The 25773-nt window shown below is 51.2% G+C and overlaps 1 pseudogene; it reads left to right on the top strand.

The window, feature by feature from the left end:
* LOC133354470 (paired box protein Pax-2a-like) overlaps window positions 1–25773 on the top strand; it is a 51185-nt pseudogene that overhangs the window by 9963 nt on the left and 15449 nt on the right.

Consider the following 25773-nt stretch of genomic DNA (forward strand, 5'->3'; position numbering starts at 1 on the left):
ACCTTAAAAGATATACAATAGGCGACGTTTCGGGCAATGGCTCTTCTTCATAGCACAAATTGACTAAAGGGCGGGCATTGTAGCGTCGAGCTGGGACTACGATTGGTCGTTTAAGTGAACCAATCGACTGAAATAATCATCGACTACTTTATTCGTGGTCGATTACTCGGGCAGCTTCCAACGCGACGTCAGGCCCCACATCCTCCCGAAGGCGGGAAACCCCCTACAAGCCACACCCAGCGCGACGCGGCTGATGCCGATGACGCGACCGAGCCATACTATCACCTCCCGTCCAGCGGCACACGTGGGGGGGGGGTGGTGGCGGGGGAGATGTGAGACCTTTTCTACAGCAACCTTCGTGTTATCCGATGAGTCGAGTATACTAATTGGCCAAATTCGCGAATACAGAACAACCGCTATATTACCTTTCTGTCGCCTCCGTGTCTACCCCATCCCCTACCCTGCACCTCCTCCACCACCCCACCCCAACTGGGTGTATCGCAGGGCACGGCGGGGTCAATCAGCTGGGCGGGGTGTTCGTGAACGGGAGACCGCTGCCGGACGTGGTCCGGCAAAGGATCGTGGAGTTGGCGCACAGCGGGGTGCGACCGTGCGACATCTCGCGCCAGCTGCGCGTGTCGCACGGGTGCGTCTCCAAGATCCTCGGCAGGTCGGCGGACGGACGGACGGACGATGCGGGTGGAGGGTGGGTGGGTGGGCACAGTGGCAGAGGTGTGGGCACAGTGGCATAGGTGTGGGCAGAGGTGTGGGCACAGTGGCAGAGGTGTGCGCAGAGGTGTGAGTAGAGGTATGAGTAGAGGTGTGGGCAGAGTGGCAGAGGTGTGGGTAGAGGTGTGCGCAGAGGTGTGAGTAGAGGTGTGGGCAGAGGTGTGAGCAGAGTGGCACAGGTGTGGGCAGAGGTGTGGGACGAGTGGCAGAGGTGTGAGTAGAGGTGTGGGCAGAGTGGCAGAGGTGTGTGCCGAGTGCAGGAGAGGCGGGCGGAGAGTTGTTGGCGCAGTGGCTTACAGGTGGGCGGAGTGGTGGAAGAACGGGCGTAGTTGTGCGGGGGGGGGGGGGTGACGGTGCGTGGAGTGGGGGGGATGTGAGCAATGTGTATATGTACGCTGGACTTCTTTCTCACCGTACGTAGCCAACCGTGCTACTCGGAGGTGCCGGGAGTTGGAGTTTGGCGGAATAGCGGGGCGGGCGGGCGGGCGTGCGGACAGATGGACGTGTGGACAAACTTGGTGGGCTGATGAGCGGGCAGAGAGGAAGACGAACGGGCGGGCGGGTGGGCGGACAATTGGACGGTGCGAGTGGACAGACGGACGGTCGGACGCGTGGGGAACGCGATGTGAACTGATGGACGGGTGGAAGGAGAGGGGTCGGCGAGAATCCGTGTGGGCGGACAAGAGTAAACAGGCCGGCGTGCGGGCGGGCAGACTGGCGGAGAGAGAGATAGAGAGATGGGTGGGGGGCAGAAACGAATGTTGGGATGGGCGACGAGAGAATAGGCGGACGGACAAGACGAGCGGCGGGGGTTGAGCGAGGGCGGTGGCCTGCTGATGAGGATCAGACGAGTCGAAATCGGTCTCGAGTTTGCAGATGAAGCAGGGAGTTTGCAGATGAAGCAGGGAGCAGAGAGACGACATTCCAGACGCGGAAGCAGCAGCAGAGAAGGAGCGACCTCCCTTTGAGCAGACGCTGTTTCGATGGAAATGACGACGATGATGATGATGGCGCTGATTCTGATGATGTTACTCCAACTGCTTGCTGTTGTTGCTGCTCTATTACTGCTGCTTTGTGTTTGTGGAAGTTCTTTCGCACCGTACATAGGTAACCGTGCTAATCGGGGATGTGGGGGAAGGACAACAAACTAAACACAAAAAGCAGTTCTCCAGACATGAGTTTCAATCCAAGCTATAGCCATTATCGCTGTTACTGATTCTGCTGCTGCTGTTACTGCTGGTATAACTTATCTTGCTGCTACAACTACGGCTGCTGCTCAGGGTACAAGTGCTGCTGCTACAACAGATAGTGCTACTATGGATTCTGCCACTGCCTATGTTACTCCGACTGCATCACCAGTGTCTATTTCAACAAGAAAAGTCTGGAACCCTGTATTTATTTGGATTTACACACCCCATCTCTGGTTTTAATATAAACTAAGTTCAACTATGAACTATTTTTAAAATTTACCGGGTCGGACTACTAAGCTATATAACTCTTTTGCAGAATCGACCTGGTCACAAATGATAGCTGAACAAAGTGGCTTATCACGTGGACAATTAACGACGCAATTATATGTACGCGAACTAACCCAAAACTCTCTATTATCGAAATGGCTATCAGCCAAATAAATTGATTCTAAACGTGGAGGGAAAACCGGAGGACCCGGAGAAAAATGCAGAGAGAGACACCGCAAACTTCAAACATGCAGCACCGCGTCAGGGTCGGGATCAAACCGCCGACTTCCTGTACACCAGGCGAGGTAGTCAACATCTCTCCACCGTGGTAGGCACGGGGTAGTGGGGTTTGAGGGTGTGCACGACACCACTGTGCCCCCGTACAGCTGAAAGAGATGGAGCGAACAGCCAACAGCAGCAGCAGCAGTCACTTCAGCTACTGCTGCCGCTACCGATGATGACGCCGCCTGCGCGTGACCTGCCAGGTACTACGAGACGGGCAGCATCAAACCGGGCGTCATTGGCGGCTCCAAGCCCAAGGTGGCGACTCCCAAGGTGGTGGAGAAGATTGCCGAGTACAAGCGGCACAACCCCACCATGTTCGCCTGGGAGATCCGGGACCGCCTGCTCGCCGAGGCGGTCTGCGACCCCGACAGCGTTCCCAGCGTTTCATCCATTAACAGGTGCTCCTCGCAAGAGTCTATCCGCTGCTCCCCACAAAGACAGAGATTACTCTTTGGTTCTTTCGGTAAAGTCACGTATAAAGATAAAATAATAAATGAAATAATAGCATACGACGTTTCGATTGCAACACGAGCAATCATCATCAGGTATAAATGAAAGAGCAACAAAAATCTAGCCATAAAACTATAGACAGACATATAAGCAGACAGATATCACCAAGATACATAGAGAGAGAGAGAGTAACACATGCACAGAGAGGGAGATCGTCTCTGTGGCGAGGCCTTAAATAGACAGAGGGGGGCGGGGGCGGAGAGAGGGAGGGGTTAGAAATGTTTTCTCTAACCCCTCGTATGCTATTATTTAATTTATTATTTTATCTTTATACGTGACTTTACCGAAAGAACCAAAGAGTGATTCCTGCAGTCACGAAAGCTCCAAATTTAAGAGAGACAGAGATCCCACACCACCACCCCAAGCCCCGTGTAGCATTAAGAGACCATGGCGGGCAAGTACTGTTAGCGAGTATGTGTGTATGTACGGTATTACGGAGAACTTCTTTCACGCGGTAGGTCGCCAACCGGTTCAGATAATCGTCACTGCCGGTGTTGTTGACTGTGAGCGGGAATGGAACTCGGGTGTCTGGCGGGTTCGTAGCGCAGTGCCGCTAATCATTGCGCCACCGATCCCGCGTGCTGACCTGTTGATGGCTGTGAGTGACGTGGGTGAGTGGGGTCATGATTGACTCAGCCTCAAGCGAGTAGCTGGTGCGGTGTGTAAACATCGCCACTGGGGGAGGCAAAGGTGGCCGGGCGTGGTGTTCCATGCTGGCCTCCATTAGGTGCTCGCTAACAGCACTTGCCCCAACAGTCTGTAAAGTCTAAACGGTGGCTCTTTGTCTTTGGTTCAGGGTTATAGTTACGTGGCAAGGTAGCGAGGTGGTGTAACCTCGCGTCTTCCAGCATGAAGGGGCCTGGGGTTCATTCCTGACTCGGGTGCCATTCTGCGTGGATTCCTACTCTTAGGTTTTTTTCGGTAAAGTCACGTAGGTAAAAAATAAAAAAATAAATAACAATCGGAGGTGCAAATCACAAGTGATGCAGTAAATTTAGCTGTGACGGTTCCCACCTGATGACGGACACTTGTGTTGCCTCCGAAACGTCGTGATTTATTATTTTATTTCTATTGTTTTTTATTATTTTTTTTCTTTTTTACCTACGTGACTTTACCGAAAAAACCGAAGAGTATGAATCTATGCAGTCATGAAAGCTTCAAATCTAGAATTCTGCGTGGAGTCTGTGTGCTGTATCCCTGCTTTGTGTGTTCTTCTGCTGTAGAATGTACCACCTGGAGTCAGCCAAAGCATTCAAATTCTTAAAGTTGACCTTCAAATTAATCTATTGTAATTTGCAACTCCGATTAGCACGGTTGGCTACGTATGGTGCGAAATAAGTTCTACATACGTACACACATTCATTGAAACGTCGCACCCTCCTGCAAAAAAACTTGGCAATACCCTCCTGAGAATACGAGTCGATGAGACTTACTGAGGCTTTCCTGGGTTAACAAGCGAAGTAACAATAATACAACAATAATCAGCCGTGGTCTATTCACTGCTGGATGAAGGTCTTAACCCATGTCGAACCCAACCACACAGTTTTGACAGTGAGACTCCATAAGTCAGAAGAGGCATAGCCTGAGATTTGCCACGTTTTGCAAGCCATGGTCGGAATGAGACGCGGGTTCTCTATTGGATGAGATGAAGCTTGTCTATTGGATGAGATGCAAGTTCTCTATTGGATGACACGAGGCTTTTCTATTGGATGAGACGAGGCTCCTCTGTTCGATGAGACGAGGCTTCCCTATTGGATGAGACGCGGCTTCTCTATTGGATGAGACTGGAGTGTGTCCCACGTGACACGCCAAGCAATTAACGCTGTCAAGTCGAACAAGTGTACACGCACACGTACAGCACGTGTGCGTGTACACGTGCTGTATGTGTGTACACATTACACGTGGAATACAACTTTACCGCCATTTGCCACTAAGTGACGGTAACGTCACCACGGCGCCTGTGCCAGTCCAGGTGCACTTTGAGGCCAAGTGAAGCGTCGAAGGCTCGCTGATAGGAAGTTCACGGGACAAATCCAGGTGACATGGGTTGGCTCACCGATAGATGCACCAGCTGGGCCCGTGCTGTGTTTTATCCACCCCGTGCTCCACACTTTCTTGTGAGCATCGCTCCTCTGCCCTCCGTTGTTGTTGGAGGAGCGACTGCCTGCCCAGTAGCAGCGTCCTTCACGAGCCTCCACACACACACACACAGCTATCTCAGAATCTTTATGAATTTAAACATGATCTCGGGTAACCGCGCACAATAGACCTGCGTCAGCCCGCTATCTCAACCCGAACCTACGATACGAAAGTGGATTTCCACGTGCCGGACGTGCTCGCCAACCCGGGGCGCGCGCACAAGGCCCCGTCTTGTTCGTCGCGTTTGCCAATCGGCAGATGAGCCCCGTGGTGTCGGTAGCACCGATTTACATGTGAAAGGGTAAATACAGCGAGAGGAAGGAAGATGAACCCCGTAAGGCGAGATGAAGGAGTCTGGGCTGTAGCTTAAGACGCCCCCCGCCCGCTCGCTCGCCCGCCGATACCGGCCAAAAGACAAAGATCCTCTCGTATAGCCTCACAGACTGTTGGGGCAAGTGCTGTTAGCGAGTAGCACCTATGAATGTTGTGGTTTCACGCTTCAACACACCGGTGGGCTAAAGCAGTGAACTAATTGTCTTTTGTCAACGTGACACTTTTTTACTGATTGGCCGTGTCGGGTGGTGGAGGGTTACGACACATTTATAAGTAACGCGATCTAAACCCAAAAACGTTGATTTATGAGCACCTATGAAGGCCGGCACGCGGCATACGAGGAGGTGGGTGGTCAGCACCACGCCCGGCCGACTTTGTCTCGATCTGTAAGCATCGCCACTAGGGAGATAAAGACGGCCGGGCGTGATGCTGGTCACCCACCCCCTCGTGTGTCTGTCGGTCGTCATAGAGTAGGTGCTCGCTAACAGCACCTGCCCCAATAATCTGTTTAGGTCCTATATTTGAAGCTTTCGCGACTGCAAGGATTCATACTCTCAGGTTTTTTCGGTAAAGTCACGTAGGTAAAAAAATAAAATTAAAAGTTAATAACAGTAATTTTATTTCCATTATTACTTTTATTAACTTTTAATTTTATTTTTTACCTACGTGACTTTACCGAAAAAAAAACCTGAGAGTATGAATCTGTTGAGGCTATACGGGTGGTCTTTGTGACCTTGTGCCTGTGTGTGTGTGTGAGTTAGCGTCTGTGTGTGTGAGTTAGCGTCTGTGTGTGTGTGAGTGAGTTAGTGTCTGTGTGTGTAAGTGTGTGTATGTGTGTGTTAGCGTCTGTGTGTCTGTGTGTGTGAGTTAGTGGCGGTGTATGTGAGTTTGTGTGTGTGTGTGTCTGTGTGTGTGAGTTAGTGTCTGTGTGTGTGAGTGAGTTAGTGTCTGTGTGTGTAAGTGTGTGTATGTGTGTGTTAGCGTCTATGTGTCTGTGTGTGTGAGTTAGTGGCGGTGTATGTGAGTTTGTGTGTGTGTCTGTGTGTGTGAGTTAGTGTCTGTGTGTGAGAGTGAGTTAGTGTCTGTGTGTGTAAGTGTGTGTATGTATGTCTTAGCGTCTGTGTGTCTGTGTGTGTGAGTTAGTGGCGGTGTATGTGAGTTTGTGTGTGTGAGTTAGCGTCTGTGTGTGTGTGTGAGTTAGTGTCTGTGTGTGTACGTGTCTGTGTGTGTGTGTTAGCGTCTGTGTGTCTGTGTGTGTGAGTTAGTGGCGGTGTATGTGAGTTTGTGTGTGTGAGTTAGCGTCTGTGTGTGTGTGTGTGTGAGTTAGTGTCTGTGTGTGTAAGTGTGTGTATGTGTGTGTTAGCGGCTGTGTGTACGTGTCTGTGTGTGTGAGTTAGTGGCGGTGTATGTGAGTTTGTGTGTGTGAGTTTGTGTCTGTGTGTAAGTGTGTCTTAGCGTCTGTGTGTACGGGTCTGCGAGTTAGTGGCGTCTGTGTGTGAGTTTGTGTGTGTGAGTTAGTGTCTGTGTGTGTAAGTGTGTGTATGTGTCAGTTAGTGTCTCTGTGTGTGAGTTATTGTCTGTGTGTGTACGTGTCTGTGTGTGTGAGATAGTGTGTGTGTGTGAATTAGTGACTGTGTGAGTTAGTGTATGTGTGTGAGTTAGTGTCTGTGTGTGTGAGTGGGTAAGTGTCTGTGTGTGTACGTGTCTGTGTGTGTGAGTTGATGTCTGTGTGTGTGTGAGTAAGTGTGTGTGAGTGAGTAAATATCTGTGTGTGTGAGTTAGTGACTGTGTGAGTTAGTGTATGGGTGTGTGAGTGAGTGTATGGGTGTGTGAGTGAGTGTCTATGTGTTTCTATATAAACCAGAACTGAATTTCATTGTAAACGCGGCGTTGAGTCACAATGTGCATCATGTGTTCGAGCGATGCCAGCGACTTTATTATCCACCAAACTTCGTTTGGCATAACTGCACTCGGACTAAAATCTCTCTCTCTCTGTATCTCGCTCTCTGTACCGCTCCCCCCATCTCTCTGTGTCTGCGTCTCTGTCTCGGTGTGTGTCTCTGTGTGTCTGTCTCGGTGTGTGTCTCTGTGTGTCTGCGGCCGGGCGCGGTGCTGGCATGCCGTGCCGGCCTTCATAGGTGCTCGCTAACAGTCTGTTAATGCTATATGAGGGATCTTTGTTTTCGTGGGGGAGCGCTGGTGTGGTGGTTAGCGCGCTGCGCTGCAAACCCGGTGACCTGAGTTTCGATTCCTGCTCACGGCCACCACCAGTGACGAATATCTGAAACGGTGCTTGGCTTTCCCTAGGTCGACTCAGCCTCAAATTAGTACCTGGTGCGGTGTGTCAACATTACCACTGGGAAGACAAAGGCAGCCGGGCGTGGTACTGGCCACACACCCCCTCGTGTACCGTTCTGGTCTTCATAGGTGCTCGCTAACAGCTTTTTCTGTTTTTGTTTCTCTTACGCGTGCATTATTCGTGCGTGTCTATGTATCTCCTCTCGAAGTCTTTGTCTCTCTCTCTCGCTGTGTGTCCTCTCTCTCTCCGCAGGCAACTCTCTCCCTAGCACTCTCACCAACCCACACCACCACCACCATAACTCCAGCAAATTTGCTTGTAATTTCCCGGCTTGCCGCAAACACGCGCGCACATAAATCTTTATATCCTTGCCGTATCGATCACGGCCAACGCTTCATTTATGGCTTGCAAGATTGGGGGGGGGGTGGTGGTGGGGGAGGGAGAGGGAGGGGCTGATAGGGGTGCGGGCATGAGGGGGGGCATGAGGGAGGGGGGGCACTGGGTGTAGGGGAGGGAGTGACAGGGCTGGTGGGGTTCGTGACAAGAAGATCCAAATAACAGCGCCTTCACGCACTCACAAACACCCTATAGCCTAACATCGACTGTCGGGGTCAAGTGCACGCCTATGTGACACATGCTGTTTGCGAGCACCTATTAAAGCCTGCAACTTTGTGGCGCGTTCTTCAACAATAACGCTTTAAATATGCGGGGCCCCACCGTGGCGAGATGTTAACTACCTCGTTTGGTACACAGTTAGTCGTGGGTTTGATCCCGACCCTGATGCCTGTTGTATGATTGGAGTTTGCGTCTCTTTCTCTCCCCGTGGTCTCGTGGATTTTTCTCCGGGTCCTTCCGGCGTTCCCTCGACATTGAGAGTCAACGTGTGTTTAGAGTGTCTGGCTGCTGTACATTTCCACGAGATAAACCACTTCGTTGGGCTATCATTTGTCGGCAGTTTACTTCTGAAAAAGAGCGATATGACAGCTCAGTGGGCCTTACCTAGCAAAATAAAATACAATTTTCATATCTTTAAATTTCGATTTAAAGCTTTCGTGACTGCAGGGATTCATCTTCTTGGTTCTTTCGGTAAAGTCACGTTATAGAGGCCCGAGCAATGACGGAACAGACGCAGCGTGGCGCTGTGTGGTTTTATTTGTTTGTCAGGGTGGATAAAGTCCCCTCTAGAACCCGATTAGTGTGGCTAAGACGCTCGCAGTGACGGGGATTCATATTGTTCGCAGACATTGCAGGGCCCCCTTCCTCCTGCTCTATCCGGATTATATTTATAGTTTATATTTTCATAAGCAGAACTCTGCTCTATGTCTACGCATACATACGGATTGTTATTAAGTTAGTCGGCCTATGGGTTTTCCAGACCGATGCTATCCATCAACAATTGTTGAAGAAATAAAAAGTCTGAACTGCCCATAGACTCAACACTGCTTATGGACTCAACACTGCCATAGACTCAACACTGCCCATAGACTCAACACTGCCATAGACTCAACACTGCCCATAGACTCAACACTGCCCATAGACTCAACACTGCCATAGACTCAACACTGCCCATAGACTCAACACTGCCCATAGACTCAACACTGCCCATAGACTCAACACTGCCCATAGACTCAACACTGCCCATAGACTCAACACTGCCCATAGACTCAACACTGCCCATAGACTCAACACTGCCCATAGACTCAACACTGCCCATAGACTCAACACTGCCCATAGACTCAACACTGCCCATAGACTCAACACTGCCCATAGACTCAACACTGCCCATAGACTCAACACTGCACTCAACTGCCCATAGACTCAACACTGCCCATAGACTCAACACTGCCCATAGACTCAACACTGCCCATAGACTCAACACTGCCCATAGACTCAACACTGCCCATAGACTCAACACTGCCCATAGACTCAACACTGCCCATAGACTCAACACTGCCCATAGACTCAACACTGCCCATAGACTCAACACTGCCCATAGACTCAACACTGCCCATAGACTCAACACTGCCCATAGACTCAACACTGCCCATAGACTCAACACTGCCCATAGACTCAACACTGCCCATAGACTCAACACTGCCCATAGACTCAACACTGCCCATAGACTCAACACTGCCCATAGACTCAACACTGCCCATAGACTCAACACTGCCCATAGACTCAACACTGCCATAGACTCAACACTGCCCATAGACTCAACACTGCCCATAGACTCACCTGCCCATAGACTCACACTGCCCATAGACTCAACACTGCCCATAGACTCAACACTGCCCATAGACTCAACACTGCCCATAGACTCAACACTGCCCATAGACTCAACACCCCATAGACTCAACACTGCCCATAGACTCAACACTGCCCATAGACTCAACACTGCCCATACTCAACACTGCCCATAGACTCAACACTGCCCATAGACTCAACACTGCCCATAGACTCAACACTGCCCATAGACTCAACACTGCCCATAGACTCAACACTGCCCATAGACTCAACACTGCCCATAGACTCAACACTGCCCATAGACTCAACACTGCCCATAGACTCAACACTGCCCATAGACAACACTGCCCATAGACTCAACACTGCCCATAGACTCAACACCCCATAGACAACACTGCCCATAGACTCAACACTGCCCATAGACTCAACACTGCCCATAGACTCAACACTGCCCATAGACTCAACACTGCCCATAGACTCAACACTGCCCATAGACTCAACACTGCCCATAGACTCAACACTGCCCATAGACTCAACACTGCCCATAGACTCAACACACCCATAGACTCAACACTGCCCATAGACTCAACACTAGCCCATAGACTCAACACTGCCCATAGACTCAACACTGCCCATAGACTCAACACTGCCCATAGACTCAACACTGCCCTAGACTCAACACTGCCCATAGACTCAACACTGCCCATAGACTCAACACTGCCCATAGACTCAACACTGCCCATAGACTCAACACTGCCCATAGACTCAACACTGCCCATAGACTCAACACTGCCCATAGACTCAACACTGCCCATAGACTCAACACTGCCCATAGACTCAACACTGCCCAGACTCAAACTGCCCATAGACTCAACACTGCCCATAGACTCAACACTGCCCATAGACTCAACACTGCCCATAGACTCAACACTGCCCATAGACTCAACACTGCCCATAGACTCAACACTACCCATAGACTCAACACTGCCCATAGACTCAACACTGCCCATAGACTCAACACTGCCCATAGACTCAACACTGCCCATAGACTCAACACTGCCCATAGACTCAACACTGCCCATAGACTCAACACTGCCCATAGACTCAACACTGCCCATAGACTCAACACTGCCCATAGACTCAACACTGCCCATAGACTCAACACTGCCCATAGACTCAACACTGCCCATAGACTCAACACTGCCCATAGACTCAACACTGCCCATAGACTCAACACTGCCCATAGACTCAACACTGCCCATAGACTCAACACTGCCCATAGACTCAACACTGCCCATAGACTCAACACTGCCCATAGACTCAACACTGCCCATAGACTCAACACTGCCCATAGACTCAACACTGCCCATAGACTCAACACTGCCCATAGACTCAACACTGCCCATAGACTCAACACTGCCCATAGACTCAACACTGCCCATAGACTCAACACTGCCCATAGACTCAACACTGCCCATAGACTCAACACTGCCCATAGACTCAACACTGCCCATAGACTCAACACTGCCCATAGACTCAACACTGCCCATAGACTCAACACTGCCCATAGACTCAACACTGCCCATAGACTCAACACTGCCCATAGACTCAACACTGCCCATAGACTCAACATGCATAGACAACACTGCCCATAGACTCAACACTGCCCATAGACTCACACCACCCATAGACTCAACACTGCCCATAGACTCAACACTGCCCATAGACTCAACACTGCCCATAGACTCAACACTGCCCATAGACTCAACACTGCCCATAGACTCAACACTGCCCATAGACTCAACACTGCCCATAGACTCAACACTGCCCATAGACTCAACACTGCCCATAGACTCAACACTGCACCCATAGACTCAACACTGCCCATAGACTCAACACTGCCCATAGACTCAACACTGCCCATAGACTCAACACTGCCCATAGACTCAACACTGCCCATAGACTCAACACTGCCCATAGACTCAACACTGCCCATACTCAACACTGCCCATAGACTCAACACTGCCCATAGACTCAACACTGCCCATAGACTCAACACTGCCCATAGACTCAACACTGCCCATAGACAACACTGCCCATAGACTCAACACTGCCCATAGACTCAACACTGCCCATAGACTCAACACTGCCCATAGACTCAACACTGCCCATAGACTCAACACTGCCCATAGACTCAAGCACTGCCCATAGACTCAACACTGCCCATAGCTCCACTAGGCCCATAGACTCAACACTGCTCATAGACTCAACACTGCCCATAGACTCAACACTGCCTATAGACTCAACACTGCTCATGACGCATCACTGCTCAAAGATTCAACACTTGCTCATAGACTCAACCTGCACCATAGACTCAACACTGCCCATAGACTCAACACTCCCCCCTGTACATGAAGCAGTCCGCCTTCTTAACCTTCTGTTCCTCCTCAAAGCCTCGCCACCTCTTCTCCGTCGCCCATCCCTTTCCTCTTCCCTCCCCTAGCCCCTCCACTCGGTCCCGTCACCTCCCCTGTAGCCTTCTCGTGACCCCCCCCCCACGCCCCCTCTGTTAGGGTCACTCATTCTCGGTCAATGCACTGCCCTGCTAACTAAATCACGACATGTTTGTTTCCCGTTTTGTTTGCTATGTTATCGAGCGCTATTTGAGCTGCTAATGCTTCTCGATTAATATGAAACAATACCAGGAGTGAAATCAACCCGCATATGCAGCGAATCTTTGGGTAGGCGCAGGTTTTCCGCACGAGGAGCATCGACTCACACAAATGGAACCCGCGTAAAGAGAGGGGGGCAACCCGCGTTTGCTTTCGCTCGTGATGTTACACACGGACGCGTGGCGTTTTCGCGGTCACCACGACAATGACAGACGGCGTGGTACCCCCCCCCCCCTCCTGTCACTCTTCCTTCTCGCCTCTGCCCCCCCCCTCCTTACCCCCCCCCCACTCCCAGGATAATCCGGACCAAGGTGCAGCAGCCGTTTCATCCCAGCCCTCAAGACAGCCCAGGACAAGGACTGCCCAGTGGACACACCATAGGTGTGTGTGTGGGTGGCGACCCGGGTTCGATTCCCGCTCACAGCCAACACCAGTGACGATTATTATCTGAGCCGGTCCTGGGCCTCCCCTAGGTCGACTCGGCCTCAAACGAGTACCTGGTGCAGGGTGTAAACATCGCTACGAGGGAGACAAAGGCGGCCGGGCGTGGTGCTGGCCACTCACCCCCTCGTGTACGGTTCCGGCCTCCATAGCTGCTCGCTAACAGCACTTGCTACTAGAGTCTGTTAAAGCTATACGGGGGATCTTTGTTTAACCAGACTCGATTATAGTGTGAGGAGCTCAGATCATTGAAAGATCTGAGCACAGTTCCATCTGTGAGATCCCCTGCAGGCGAAGCTGTGTTTGGTTGGGTCACGTTGCCCGCATGCCCAGCAGCTTCTGTTTGGCCAGTTAGAGGGCCTAAATGGGCACGGTACAGGCTAGAGAAGACATGGAGGTGATGCGGTAAGCAGTGGTGGGGAACGTCCGGTCCGCGGGCCGTACGAGGCCCACGAAATCATTTGGTGTGGCCCTGCCAAGGCAACCGCAGGCGGGACTCGAAATTCAGTAAATCTAAGAGCAAACCTAGAAAAGCAGTTGCGAGTAGCAACATCATCAATACCAGCTAACATCACACGCCTCGCCAAAGAGAAGCAGTTCCAGCCATCGCATTAGGGGTGAGTTGATTAAACGTTTGACCAAATATAACGGGCTAACTTTTAAGTTGATAATTTTGTATGGCCCGCGAATGATGTTATAATATCCAAATGGCCCTTGGCAGAAAAAAGGTTCCCCACCGATGCGGTAAAGGATGTTCTGGAGCCGAGTGGACTTGCTGACGGCTGGTACCAGCGGTGTCAAGATTGGCCTCTGTGGAGGAGGTTCGTGAAGGACGCTACTGGGATAAAACTAAATTCAATTATTGTTATTTTACCAGATAAGGCTCACTGAGTTATATAGCTCTTTTTCATAAACGACCTGGCCACAAATGATAGCTCAACGAAGTGGCTTATTACGTGGAAATGTATCGCAGCCAAATACTCTAAACGCGCGTTTGTACATTTTGTAAAGGGGAAAATCGGAGGACCCGGAGAAAAATCCACGTAACCACGAGGAGAGAGAGACACGCACACTCCAAATATCCAGGGGCATCAGCGTCAAGATCGAACCCACAACCTCCTGTGTACCAGGCGACGTAGTTAATATCTCACCACCATGGGCATTTGAAGACATTCGGCCACGTGGATTAGAGACCACGTGCATGATTAATGACTTCATCCGAATTGAGAATAAAAGCAGGGAGGCTTGGGCAGGAGCTGTCACTCAGAAGGGATGATGGACGATGGTCGAGACAAGAGTGGTAGCCATGGGATCCGAGAGGACATCCGACAGGGAGATGGAGCGATATAATCAGCTCCTCGCGTGCTGGTGTTATACATCGCGGCGGGACCCTCACGGAGGTTACTGTGGCCGATGGGGAGGCCTTCATCCAGCAGTGGATTTTCCATCACTGGCGATGGTGACGACGACGATGGTGATGACGACGATGGCAGAAGAGATGTCGTGAAACGATAGCGAACTTCCTGGGCCCTACACCCGTGCGTGGTTTGCGAGAGCCGAGCGCCGTTCCCGTGTGGTCACTGTGTGATCTCCATGTGTCCCCCGTGTGGTCTCCGTGTGGTCTTCATTTTGTCTCCATGTGGTCTCCATATGTTCCCCGTGTGGTCACCACGTGGTCTCCATGTGTCCCCCACGTTCTCTCCTTGTGGTCTTTATTTTGTCTCCATCTGGTCTCCATATGGTCCCCGTGTGGTCCTCGCGTGGGCCCCGTGTGGTCACCGCGTGGTCACCATGTGTCCCCCGTGTGGTCTCCGTGTGGTCTTCATTTTGTCTCCGTGTGGTCCCTTTTGTGGTCTCTGTGTGGTCCCTGTGTTGTCCCCACATGGTCACTGTGTGATCTCCATGTGTCCCCCGTGTGGTCTCCGTGTGGTGTTCATCTTGTCTCCGTCTGGTCCCCTCTGTGGTCTCTGTGTGGTTCCCGTGTGGTTCCCCGCATGGACCCCTTTGTGGTCTCTGTGTGGTCCCCGTGTTGTCACCGCATGGTCCCCGTGTGACCTCCATGTGGTCTCCGTGTTGTCCCCACATGGTCCCCGTGTGGCCTCCATGTGGTCCCCGTGTGGCCTCCATGTGGTCCCCGTGTTGTCCCCACATGGTCCCTGTGTGGCCTCCATGTGGTCCCCGTGTTGTCCCCGCATGGTCCCCGTATGGCCTCCATGTGGTCCCCGTGTTGTCCCCACATGGTCCCCGTGTGGCCTCCATGTGGTTCCCGTGTTGTCCCCACATGGTCCCCGTGTGGCCTCCATGTGGTCTCCGTGTGGTCCCCGTGTATTGCAGTGTCCAGCGGGGCCATGACGCCCGTGGAGAGCTCCCTGGGGCCCAGTTCCTACTCCATCAGCGGGATCCTGGCATCCCCCGGGCCAACGGAGATGCCAAGAGGAAGCGAGACGAGGGTACGAGCTCACACCTGACGCCCCCCCCCCCCCAACCCCCCCCCCCCCCCCGACAAAAACATTCCAACATCGTTGCTCGTCGCAATGTCCGATGTTCCGTGCCACGTGCTGCAGAGTGACTGCGACAAACCTACGCGGTAAGGGAATTCCAACATCGCCCCTCCGGCCCTGTTCTTACGTCTCACAACCAGGCCCCCTAACGTTCCCAACTTTTCTATGATGGTTCTCTGTAAGTAAATAAAAAAGAATACCATCTTGAGTTAGGCAGCTCAGAATCCGATGACAATCAAAATCTTTATTTAGATCAGGACGAAGCCGACGGAGTAAGTCTGTGTGTTCAACTTCTTTCACCGGTTCCATGGGCCTAGAAAGTTGGGCCCTCTCCGCTGCACCTCCTCACGCTGAGCCAGCGGCGAGGAACCATTCCCATGCGAGGGCTTGGGTTAGCGTGGCCCTCGCCTAAGAGTCAGCGACTCGAAGCTCCTGACATCACGCGTCTCATCGCAACCACCCTGATGCCCAGCTGTAGTCGAGCCAAGGTGACTCCCAATCAGTGTTAACCATCCCTACGCGACGCAAGGTGGAGGTAGCTATTGCTCTGCAATTACGGGGAGACGCCGCGGTGCTTAGTGTGTACCGTGTGTGTGTGTCGTGGGTGTGTGTGTCGTGGGTGTGTGTATGTGTCTACGAGTGGGGAGCGGTAGTGCAATGGTTAGCACTACGCTGGCGCTACGAACCCGGCGATCCGAGTTCGATTCCCACTCACGGCCAACATAAGTGACGATTATCAAAACTGGTCTTGGGGCTCCCCTAGGTCGACTCAGCTTCAAATGAGTACCTAGTGCGGTGTGTAAACATCGCCACTGGGGGAGACAAAGGCGGTCGGGCGTGGTGCTGGTCACCCACTGCCTCGTGTGCCGTGCCGGCCTTCATTGGTGCTCGCTAACAGCACTTGTCCCAACAGTCTGTTAAGGCTTTTTTGGGGCTATTTTTGTCTTTGTTACATATACGAGTGGTGTATGTGTATACTGTGTTATTCAGAGCCAATTGCCATTACCGTACATGAGATGAGACTAAACTAGGATCAGACGAGGACTGTGTACATTGACTTGGTGCTCAGAATTATCTGAAAGTCAACAGATTCCTGAGCGCAGTGCTTAAATGAGAAAGGCAGTGTTACCAGGTCGACAATGTAAGTCTGTGTGTTCAACTTCTTTCACAACATTCGTGGCCGACCGCGCTAATCGGAGGTCCGGGGGAAGGACAACAAACTAAACATGAAACGCAGTTCTAAAGAAATGAGCTTTCAATCTGGATGATTAAAAAGTGCATCGCTTCAGTGGCTTCCTATATCGGAAAGGAAGAGCGCTCCAGACGTACGCAGAAGCGCATCTGAAACCGTCCGGGGCGGTGACCGTCTTTGTGCGATGGCCAGTCAAAATCCACTGCGAGGAAAAATGTCCCCCTCTAGTACCCAATTAGTGCGTCTAGCCCTGATCACGTCTGGACCACATTCCATGAGCCACGTTCTAGTCCAAACCTCAAATGTTTTGAACCCTTATCCTGCCATGAAATTCCCAAATTGTTTACCAGAAGCTTCCATTCCACACACGCGTCTCACCCATCCGCAAAAATCCCCTCTACTTGATCGCATGCACCTAGACGTGTTCCAAAAGCCCTGAACCTCCTCCACGCTTCTTCTTGGTTCTTTCGGTAAAGTCACGTAGAAGGGAAATAATAAAATAATAAAGATAAAACAATAAAATAATTCTCACGACGTTTCGGAAAGACAGCGTCTGAATGACAGACCTGTTCTTCACCTGAGGACGGCTGCTTGCGTTGTGGCCGAAACGTGGTAAGAATTATTTTATTATGTTTCATCTTTATTGTTTCATAATTTCCCTTCTACGTGACTTTACCGAAAGAACCAAGAAGATCAATACCTGCAGTCACGAAAGCTTTAAATCGAAATTTAAACTCCTAACACGCTGTCGGGCCCTGTGCCCTGCCGTGAAATCCCGGCCACCCTCCGCAATCCACCTGCACTCGAACATCCAGAAGCGCCGTGGATTCCTCGCAACCCCCGTTTTTAATTTCCTTGGCAGTCGAGTAGAGTTCGAGGTGCCCAGGTGGGGGTAGGAGGGGGGAGGATTGGGGGTAGAGGGGGGGGTAGAGACCAGGTGAGCAAGCCCCGGGATTCATTGTCAGCCGGCTGAGAGGCAACACAGGTGCGGACTTTGAGCCACTCCAACGGACGTCAACTTTTAAAATTAAAACGATGAACAAAAAATAATGGGGTCCGCTCTGCCCAAATACCTTTCCCACCAGCGAACCCCCTCCACCCCCCCAGTCGTTCGCTTCGTGACGCCAGCCCCTCCATGAATCGGAATCGCCACCCGCAGCCCCGCGTCTCCTCCTAGCCCGGTATCAATTACAGAGAAGGGAATAAAAAAAACATTCATCGGCTTGGCACCGAGTCCTTTTGCTTCAACTTACGGGGAAGGCCCATGACGAATGAGCGAGTGTGGCGTTGCGTGGCCTGCAGTCTCGAGTGTGCAGATGACTATTTACTTTAAAATCATGGGACCTCCTTTGCCAGCACCAAAATATGAGAATAGGTTTTTCCCCTTTTTTCTGGCAACAAAACAAGTGTTAAGTTGTTAAAACACCAAACTTAAACCTTCTACAAGGAATCATGTCTGCATTAAACGCAATGCTTGTGGTCAGAATGCAAACAAAAAAACATACTCTGATAATATATGCATTGTCCTTGAAACTGATTGGTCCACACCAGAGACGGCTTTCTTTTGAGCCTCGTCACAAACGGTGTTAGACCAGAGGACGCATTCTGACCACAAGTATTGTGGTTAATGCAGACATGATTCCTTGTAAAAGGTTTCAGTTTGGTGTTTTAACAACTTAACGCCTGTTTTGTTGCCAGAAAAAAGGGTAAAACCCTATTCTCAGATTACTATTTACTTTTAATTACATTTTACTAAGTAAGGGTTCACTGAGCTATATAGCTCTTTTTCAGAAGCAACCTGGCCACGAATAATATCCTAACGAAGTGGCTCGTCACGTGGAAATGTATAGCAGCCAAATACTCTAAACCAGGGGTCGGCAACCAAAATAACAAGAAGAGCCATTTCTTTCCAATTCGGTACAAAATTCAGTATTTCAAGAGCCGCAATGCATCTGAGTACATACTGTACATACCGTCAAGAAGCAGCCCGTAAAGAGCCGCATGCGGCTCCGGAGCCGTAGGTTGGCCGACCCCTGATCTAAACGCATGTTTCTACACGTGGAGCGAAAACCCGGAGGACCCGGAGAAAAATCCACGCGACCACGGGGAGAGAAAGACTTGACTTCTAAACAACTTTTATTGCCGCCAGCAGCAAAAGCACTGGAGGCGATTTCAATATGAAATACACAAAGTCACCAGCAAACAAAATAAAATTAACGCTACAAATCGACGCGCTGTGGCGCTGAAAGCACCGCGCACAATACAAAAGAAAAGTCACGTGGTTAGAGAGACGCAAACTCTAAGTATACAGCAGCAGGCGTCAGGGTCGGGATCGAACCCACAACCTCCTACATATATCTCGCCACCGCGGCGCCCTCGTGTGAACACGAGACGGCGGTCCTTGATCAATAACGTCACGAGGCAGCCCTGAAAGAGCCGCGTGTTGCCGAGCCCCATTGACGGCATCCGCGATGGGCGAGACCGGGGACGCAGTGGCAGTCAAAGACACCGCGAGAAAACGTCTCAGGAGGCGGGACGAGACGCCCGTGGAGATGGAGCGATGAGATCGAGACGCGTTGTGGAATCGCTGGACCATGAAAGGGTGGCGACTGGTATTGCAAATGCCTTCATCCAGCAGCGGATAGATCATGCCCGATTACAGTGACACAAGATGATGATGATGATGACGATGGTAAATTATTTACTTCAATGCAGCTGCCGCTCGATCTGCTCTAGGGAGGGTTTGCGAAGCGAAGTTGTGTAATGCACGGCTAGGAGAATTAGAGACTTTTTTGACTTTTAAACAACTTTTATTGCCACCAGCAGCAATTGCACTGGAGGCGATTTCAATATGAAATACACAAAGTCACCAGCAAACAAATGAAAATAAACGCTAAAAATCGACGCGCTGTGGCGCTAAAAGCACCGCGCACAAAACAAAATAAGTATAACCCGTAAAAACAAAGTTTTTCACTATAAATCCTTTATATGCGTCGCGGCTCGAGTCCTCTCGTCCTCTGGCTTGAGATGGCTGCCACCTATGGGTCAGATGATTGCATTGCACCATTAAGCAATTGGTAATTAAATATAATATTTTTGTCCTAAAAAGTGGAAAATTTTGGAACAAAAATTTACACCAACATTAATTGTCACGCACAACGAGTCTGTCTGCAAAATGTCAGCTCAATTGGATCACGGGAAGTGGGTTAAAAACGACCGAAAGATTTGCACGGTCCTAAGCAAGCAAGCAAGCACGCGAACTTAATATAAAGGATTTAAAAAGGAGAGGGTGAGAGAGATATGAAGAGAGGAAGGGAGTAGAGATGGGGGGGGGGGGGGTGACCGCAAAGACTCTGAATAGACGATCGGAGCGCGTTCCCCCCCACCCACCACCACAATTTGCGAAGTGCCCTGCACGCGAATTCACTGTGGACCCTCTGAGCCAGAGCAGCTGCGGCAGAAACTCTCCCGCAAGGCGCCTCGCCATCGCCCAGACGGACGGCGCAGATTCTGGGTGATGCGTAGGGGCGGGGTGGGTGTTTGTTGTGGGTTAGGGGGCCGTGTGTGAAGTTACAATCTTTCTTTTCTCTCTTGCTCTCTCGCTCTCTCTCTCTCTGCGTGGGTGGGTGCGGAGAATGAATGAATCGCGATAAAGTATCGATGACCGATGCTACCACATCGATTGGTTCTCGAATTGAATCGAATTTCTGAATTGTGATGGTGAGGGGAGGGTTAGGGAAGGGTGGGGGGAGCGGGATGGATAACTGGATGGTTGGGGTGTGGACAAGCCGCTTGTCATTGTAATATCGCACACAAACCCATTACGCATTGCCATGGAAACTAATGTGTATAGAGTGAACACACAGGCAGACCTCGCTTAGCGCTCGAGACGCGCGTTCCTAACCGAATGAGAGCTAAAAGGGGTCATTATCTGGGATGCGTTCCCGGCAGCGTTATTTCTTTCGTGTGAGCAATATGAGGGCTTCATTTGGGCATCAGTAATAGCGCTAATAATAATACAGACGGTAAACATTACTTCATGTTAAAAAATATTTATACAAATATAAAACATTTTCCTAGAAAGCATTATCGACTGCACTCAGGAGTGGATTCTACGATACCCATGGAAGGCAGAATGAGCAAAACACCGTGTTGCCTTAAAATGAATCCAATATATAATAGGCGACGTTTCGGACAATGACCCTTCTTCATAGCGCATGAATAGAGAGGCCATAGATACATAGTGGGCTGTAAGAGTTGGAGATTGGACGTTACTTCGTGGGGCCTGATAAGAATTCGGTTTTTAAAACAAGCTTTCTGATGGCCCGTTTTTAAATTGCCGTGTGAATAGTTACTCTCGATTTGTGTGCTATAGAAACAGGCCCATTGCCCGAAACGTCGTCTACAATATTACGTGTGTTTTTTCCTTGTAATGCCACACACGCAGTGTCGGTATTGGCGAACGCGTTGGGGAGATATTGATATTCACAATCAACATTTTTGGGTTAGATCGCGTTATTTATAAATGTGTCGTAACCCTCCACCACCCGACACGGCCAATCAGCAAAAAAGTGTCACGTTGACACAAGGCAAATATGTCACTGCTTTAGCCCACCGATTTTGATATTCGCACCACTGCCAACACAAGCGGCATCACCAATTGCTTTACACGTCTCAGCAGATCCTCTCGCATATGAACATCGGGCAGTTTTCGCCAGCATTGCTTCAAGGAAGTCAGACCGCTGATGAGACGCTGCATGTTGAAACCCGTGCAGCTGATTGTGTAAACACAATTGACGTGTAGAGACTAATGTGTGCAGGATGCGTTCTCTCTTTAGCCATTGACATCCTACATAATGGCCCTCAACGATGAGTTCGTGACATAGGAACACAACTCTAATTCTAGATTTGAAGCTTTCGTGACTGCAAGGTTCATATTCTTAGGTTTTTTTCGGTAAAGTCACGTAGGTAAAAAAAAATAAATTAATGAAAGTAAAATTAAAATAAAATAAAAATCACGACGTTTCGGAGGCAACACAAGCTTCCGTCTTCAGGTGGAACCGTCACAGCACGATAGACTTCACCGAAAAAAACCTAAGAATATGAACACAACTCTATTCTGTCTAAAAGTAAAGCCATGCTTTTGTCCATAGGCTCTCTCGGCCACGTATTATGACGCAGCATTTGTCGAAGCATCCTCGGTCTCATCAGCAGTCACGCTTGTTAGTGAAGTGAACAACGTCAGCTGGATTGCCAGATGTTATTGGCAAGAGCACGCCCATTGCATCCATTGGACCATTTTCAACGCAAACAGCCGTGCCACGCCACGAACTCATTTTTCTTTGCCGCGGAGAATTCTGTGTACAAGCAGAGCTCAGCTCAGCATCTCCGCGCACAGATGAACAGCTGTCTTAGTCAATCATCCAATCGGATTAACAGACCAACATTGCCCAGCAGGCAAGGGGTTTACAAAATATATCCTGCAGCCACCTGGCACCCCTCCAACTCATAGGCAACGACGCAGGTTCACCGCCTGCGCACTCAAGACTGTAGCCCAATCACTGCCGATGCCATTCCCCCTCGCCCCCGCTCCACCCCATCACACCACGGGGGCGCGGCGCTACGGGTTGGATGCGTAGATTGTTACGGCCCTAAAGATGTCACGACGTCAAATATGATTAGCGGCGTCACCACCCCCCCACCCCACCCCTGGTTGTTTTTTTTTTCTTCCTTTGCCGTTGGCTACGATGGCGCAGCGGCTGACTCGAGCACGCGGGCGACGCGCGTCACAGTTAGGGGCGTGTGACGCGTCACAGTAGGTGGTGACGTCACAGATCAGCCGGGGAATTCGCCGATTGGGGCGAGCGGCTTGGAGAATCGCAGTTCAGCGCTGGGAGGGAGGGGAGGGAGGGAGGGGGTGGGATCGCGCTCGTGGACAAGAAGGAAAAGCGAGCATTTTTATTTTTTGATACAAACGTACCGCGTCCCACGATTAATGGACGCCTCTTTAACGCGACGCGGTTCCTCACTCGTCGAGAGCAACTCCGGTGACTTACGCGACAGCAAAGGTGCAGGCCAAGCGAGACGATGACTTGCAGAAGCGATACAAGAAAACAGACGATGCATCCTGACGTCTCGCCCACACACCTGGAGCTCACTCACTCACCTGTCTCACTCACCTGTGTGTCACTCACACACCTCACTCACACACCTCACACACACCTGTGGCTCACTCACCTGTGTGACTCACACACCTCACCCACACACCTCACCCACACACCTGTGGCTCCCTCACCTGTGTGACTCTCACACCTCACCCACACACCTGTCTCACTCACCCATGCCTCACCCACACACCTCACCCACACACCTCACCCACACACCTCACCCACACACCTCACCCACACACCTCACACACTCACCTCACCCACACACACCCGTGCCTCACCCACACACCTCACCCACACACCTCACCCACACACACCCGTGCCTCACCCACACACCTCACCCACACACCTCACTCACTCACCTCACCCACACACCTCACCCACACACACCCGTGCCTCACCAACACACCTCACCCACACACACCTGTATCACTCACCTGTGTGTCACCCACACACCTCACCCACACACACCTGTATCACTCACCTGTGTGTCACTCACACACCTCACCCACACACCTCACCCACACACCTCACCCACACACCTCACCCACACACACCCCTGTGTCTCCCCCACACCCGCAGTGGACGCGGCGCTGCACGGGGGCGAGGGGCGCTGTGGGGGGGTGCCCCACGCGGGAGGCCGCAAGCAGCTGCGTGTCGACGCCTTCGCCCAGCAGCAGCTGGAGGCGCTGGAGCGCGCCTTCGAGCGCCAGCACCACTACCAGGAGCCCTTCACCAACTCCGCCGCCGCAGCCTCCGGCGAGCCCGTCAAGGCCGAGCAGGTGCCAGACGGCACAGACCCTACTATCTGCTATCCTATTATCCGCGATCCTACTATCTGCAATTCTACTATCTGCGATCCTACTATCTGCGATCCTACTATCCGCAACCCTATTATCTGCGATCCTACTATCCGCAATCCTATTATCCGCGATCCTACTATCTGCAATTCTACTATCTGCGATCCTACTATCTGCGATCCTACTATCTGCGATCTACTATCCGCTATCCTATTATCCGCGATCCTACTATCTGAAATCTTACTATCTGCGATCCTACTATCCGCAATCATACTATCTGCAATCCTACTATCCGCAATCCTATTATCCGTGATCCTACTATCTGCAATCCTACTATCTGCGATCCTACTATCTGCAATCCTACTATCCGCAATCCTACTATCTGCGATCCTACTATCTGCGATCCTACTATCTGCGATCCTACTATCCGCTATCCTATTATCCACGATCCTACTATCTGAAATCCTACTATCTGCGATCCTACTATCCGCTATCCTATTATCCGCGATCCTACCATCTGCGATCCTACTATCTGCAATCTACTATCTTCAATCATATTATCCGCGATCCTACTATCCGCAATCCTACTATCTGCGATCCTACTATCTATGATCCGCGATCCTACTATCTGCAATCCTATTTTCCGCGATCCTACTATCCGCAATCCTACTATCTACGATCCGCGATCCTATTATCCGCGATCCTATTTTCTGCGAACCCGAGTTCGATTCCCGCTCACGGCAACCAACACCGGTGACGATTATTTGAACCGTTCATGGGCCTGTCCTCTAGGTGCACTCAGCCTCAAATGAGCACCTGGTGCGATGTATAAACATCGCCACTAGGGAGAAAAAGGCGGCTGGGCAAGGTGATGTTGGACGCCCACACAATCTCGTGTGGCGTGCCGGCCTTCATAGGTGCTACTCGCTGACAGCACTTGCCCCAGCAGGCAGCAGCAGCGGGAGTCTCGCGTTGAGCCAATGCCACCAACAATTGATTGTGTTGGAGGAAACTCTATCCCGTACAGATGTAACAGACGGAGTCCACGTTTCTTGCTTTGCTGTACCACATTCTCCTGTCAGTGCTGGACTACAAGACACGTGCCTAGCCACCACGGGTACAATTCAATGTTACACAATGCGATGCTTAAGTAGGTCCTCGTTTAACGAGGTAGATGCGTTCCCGAAAAGTGCCGCGATAAACTAAAAACGCGTTAAGCGAAAACAATTTCCCCAAAAAGAATGGAACGGTAAAGTTTGGCGAGATACGATGTCCTACTACCACGCACACCACGCGACGCTCTTCCTCCACTTATTAAGAAACGACCGGAGCTATGCACTTCTAATCATCTCGATTGAGAACTAATTTATTTCTAACTTCTTTTCGTGTTTAGTTTGTTTGTCCTTCCCCTACACCTCCGATTACGTACGGTGCGAAAGAAGTTCAACAACAACAACTGCCGCTAAGTGGCGGTGACGTCACCACGACGCCTGTGCCAGGCCATGTGCACCTTGAGGCCACGAGGCCTCAAGGTTCAACGTACGCACAGAAACACACACACGCGCATTTCGTGGTATCGCTCCTGGTTAATGGCTGTCCCCGCAATCGTAGCAGATGTCTGCTGGGGCCCTTGTATTGAAGAGAGGTCGCCACCTGAGACCAACCGGGGTTCCATGGGATGGGGGGTGGGGGGTTAAGAGGGGTTGGAGGAGGGGAGGGGGGTTCCTCAAAGGGGGATAAGCGACCGTTTGGCCTCATAAACCCATTAGCGGAACGAGAGAGTCTATTAATAACGAGCGGCACGGGCTCTCCCGCGGGGCGTCTGTGGGTATGGCAGCTCGCCACCCCAGACCCCCCCTCTTCCCCCTCCTGCCCACCGCACCCCAGACCCCCCCTCCTCCTCCTGCCCACACCACCCACCACCCACACACCATCGTGCAGCATCCCTCACTCATTCGCAGCCCCCCCCCCCAACAGAGCCAGACCACAGAACCCCCAACCCCG

This window comes from Lethenteron reissneri, chromosome 47, assembly GCF_015708825.2.
Source record: "Lethenteron reissneri isolate LAM-NWPU_2019-01 chromosome 47, ASM1570882v1, whole genome shotgun sequence".
Lineage (NCBI taxonomy): Eukaryota > Metazoa > Chordata > Hyperoartia > Petromyzontiformes > Petromyzontidae > Lethenteron > Lethenteron reissneri.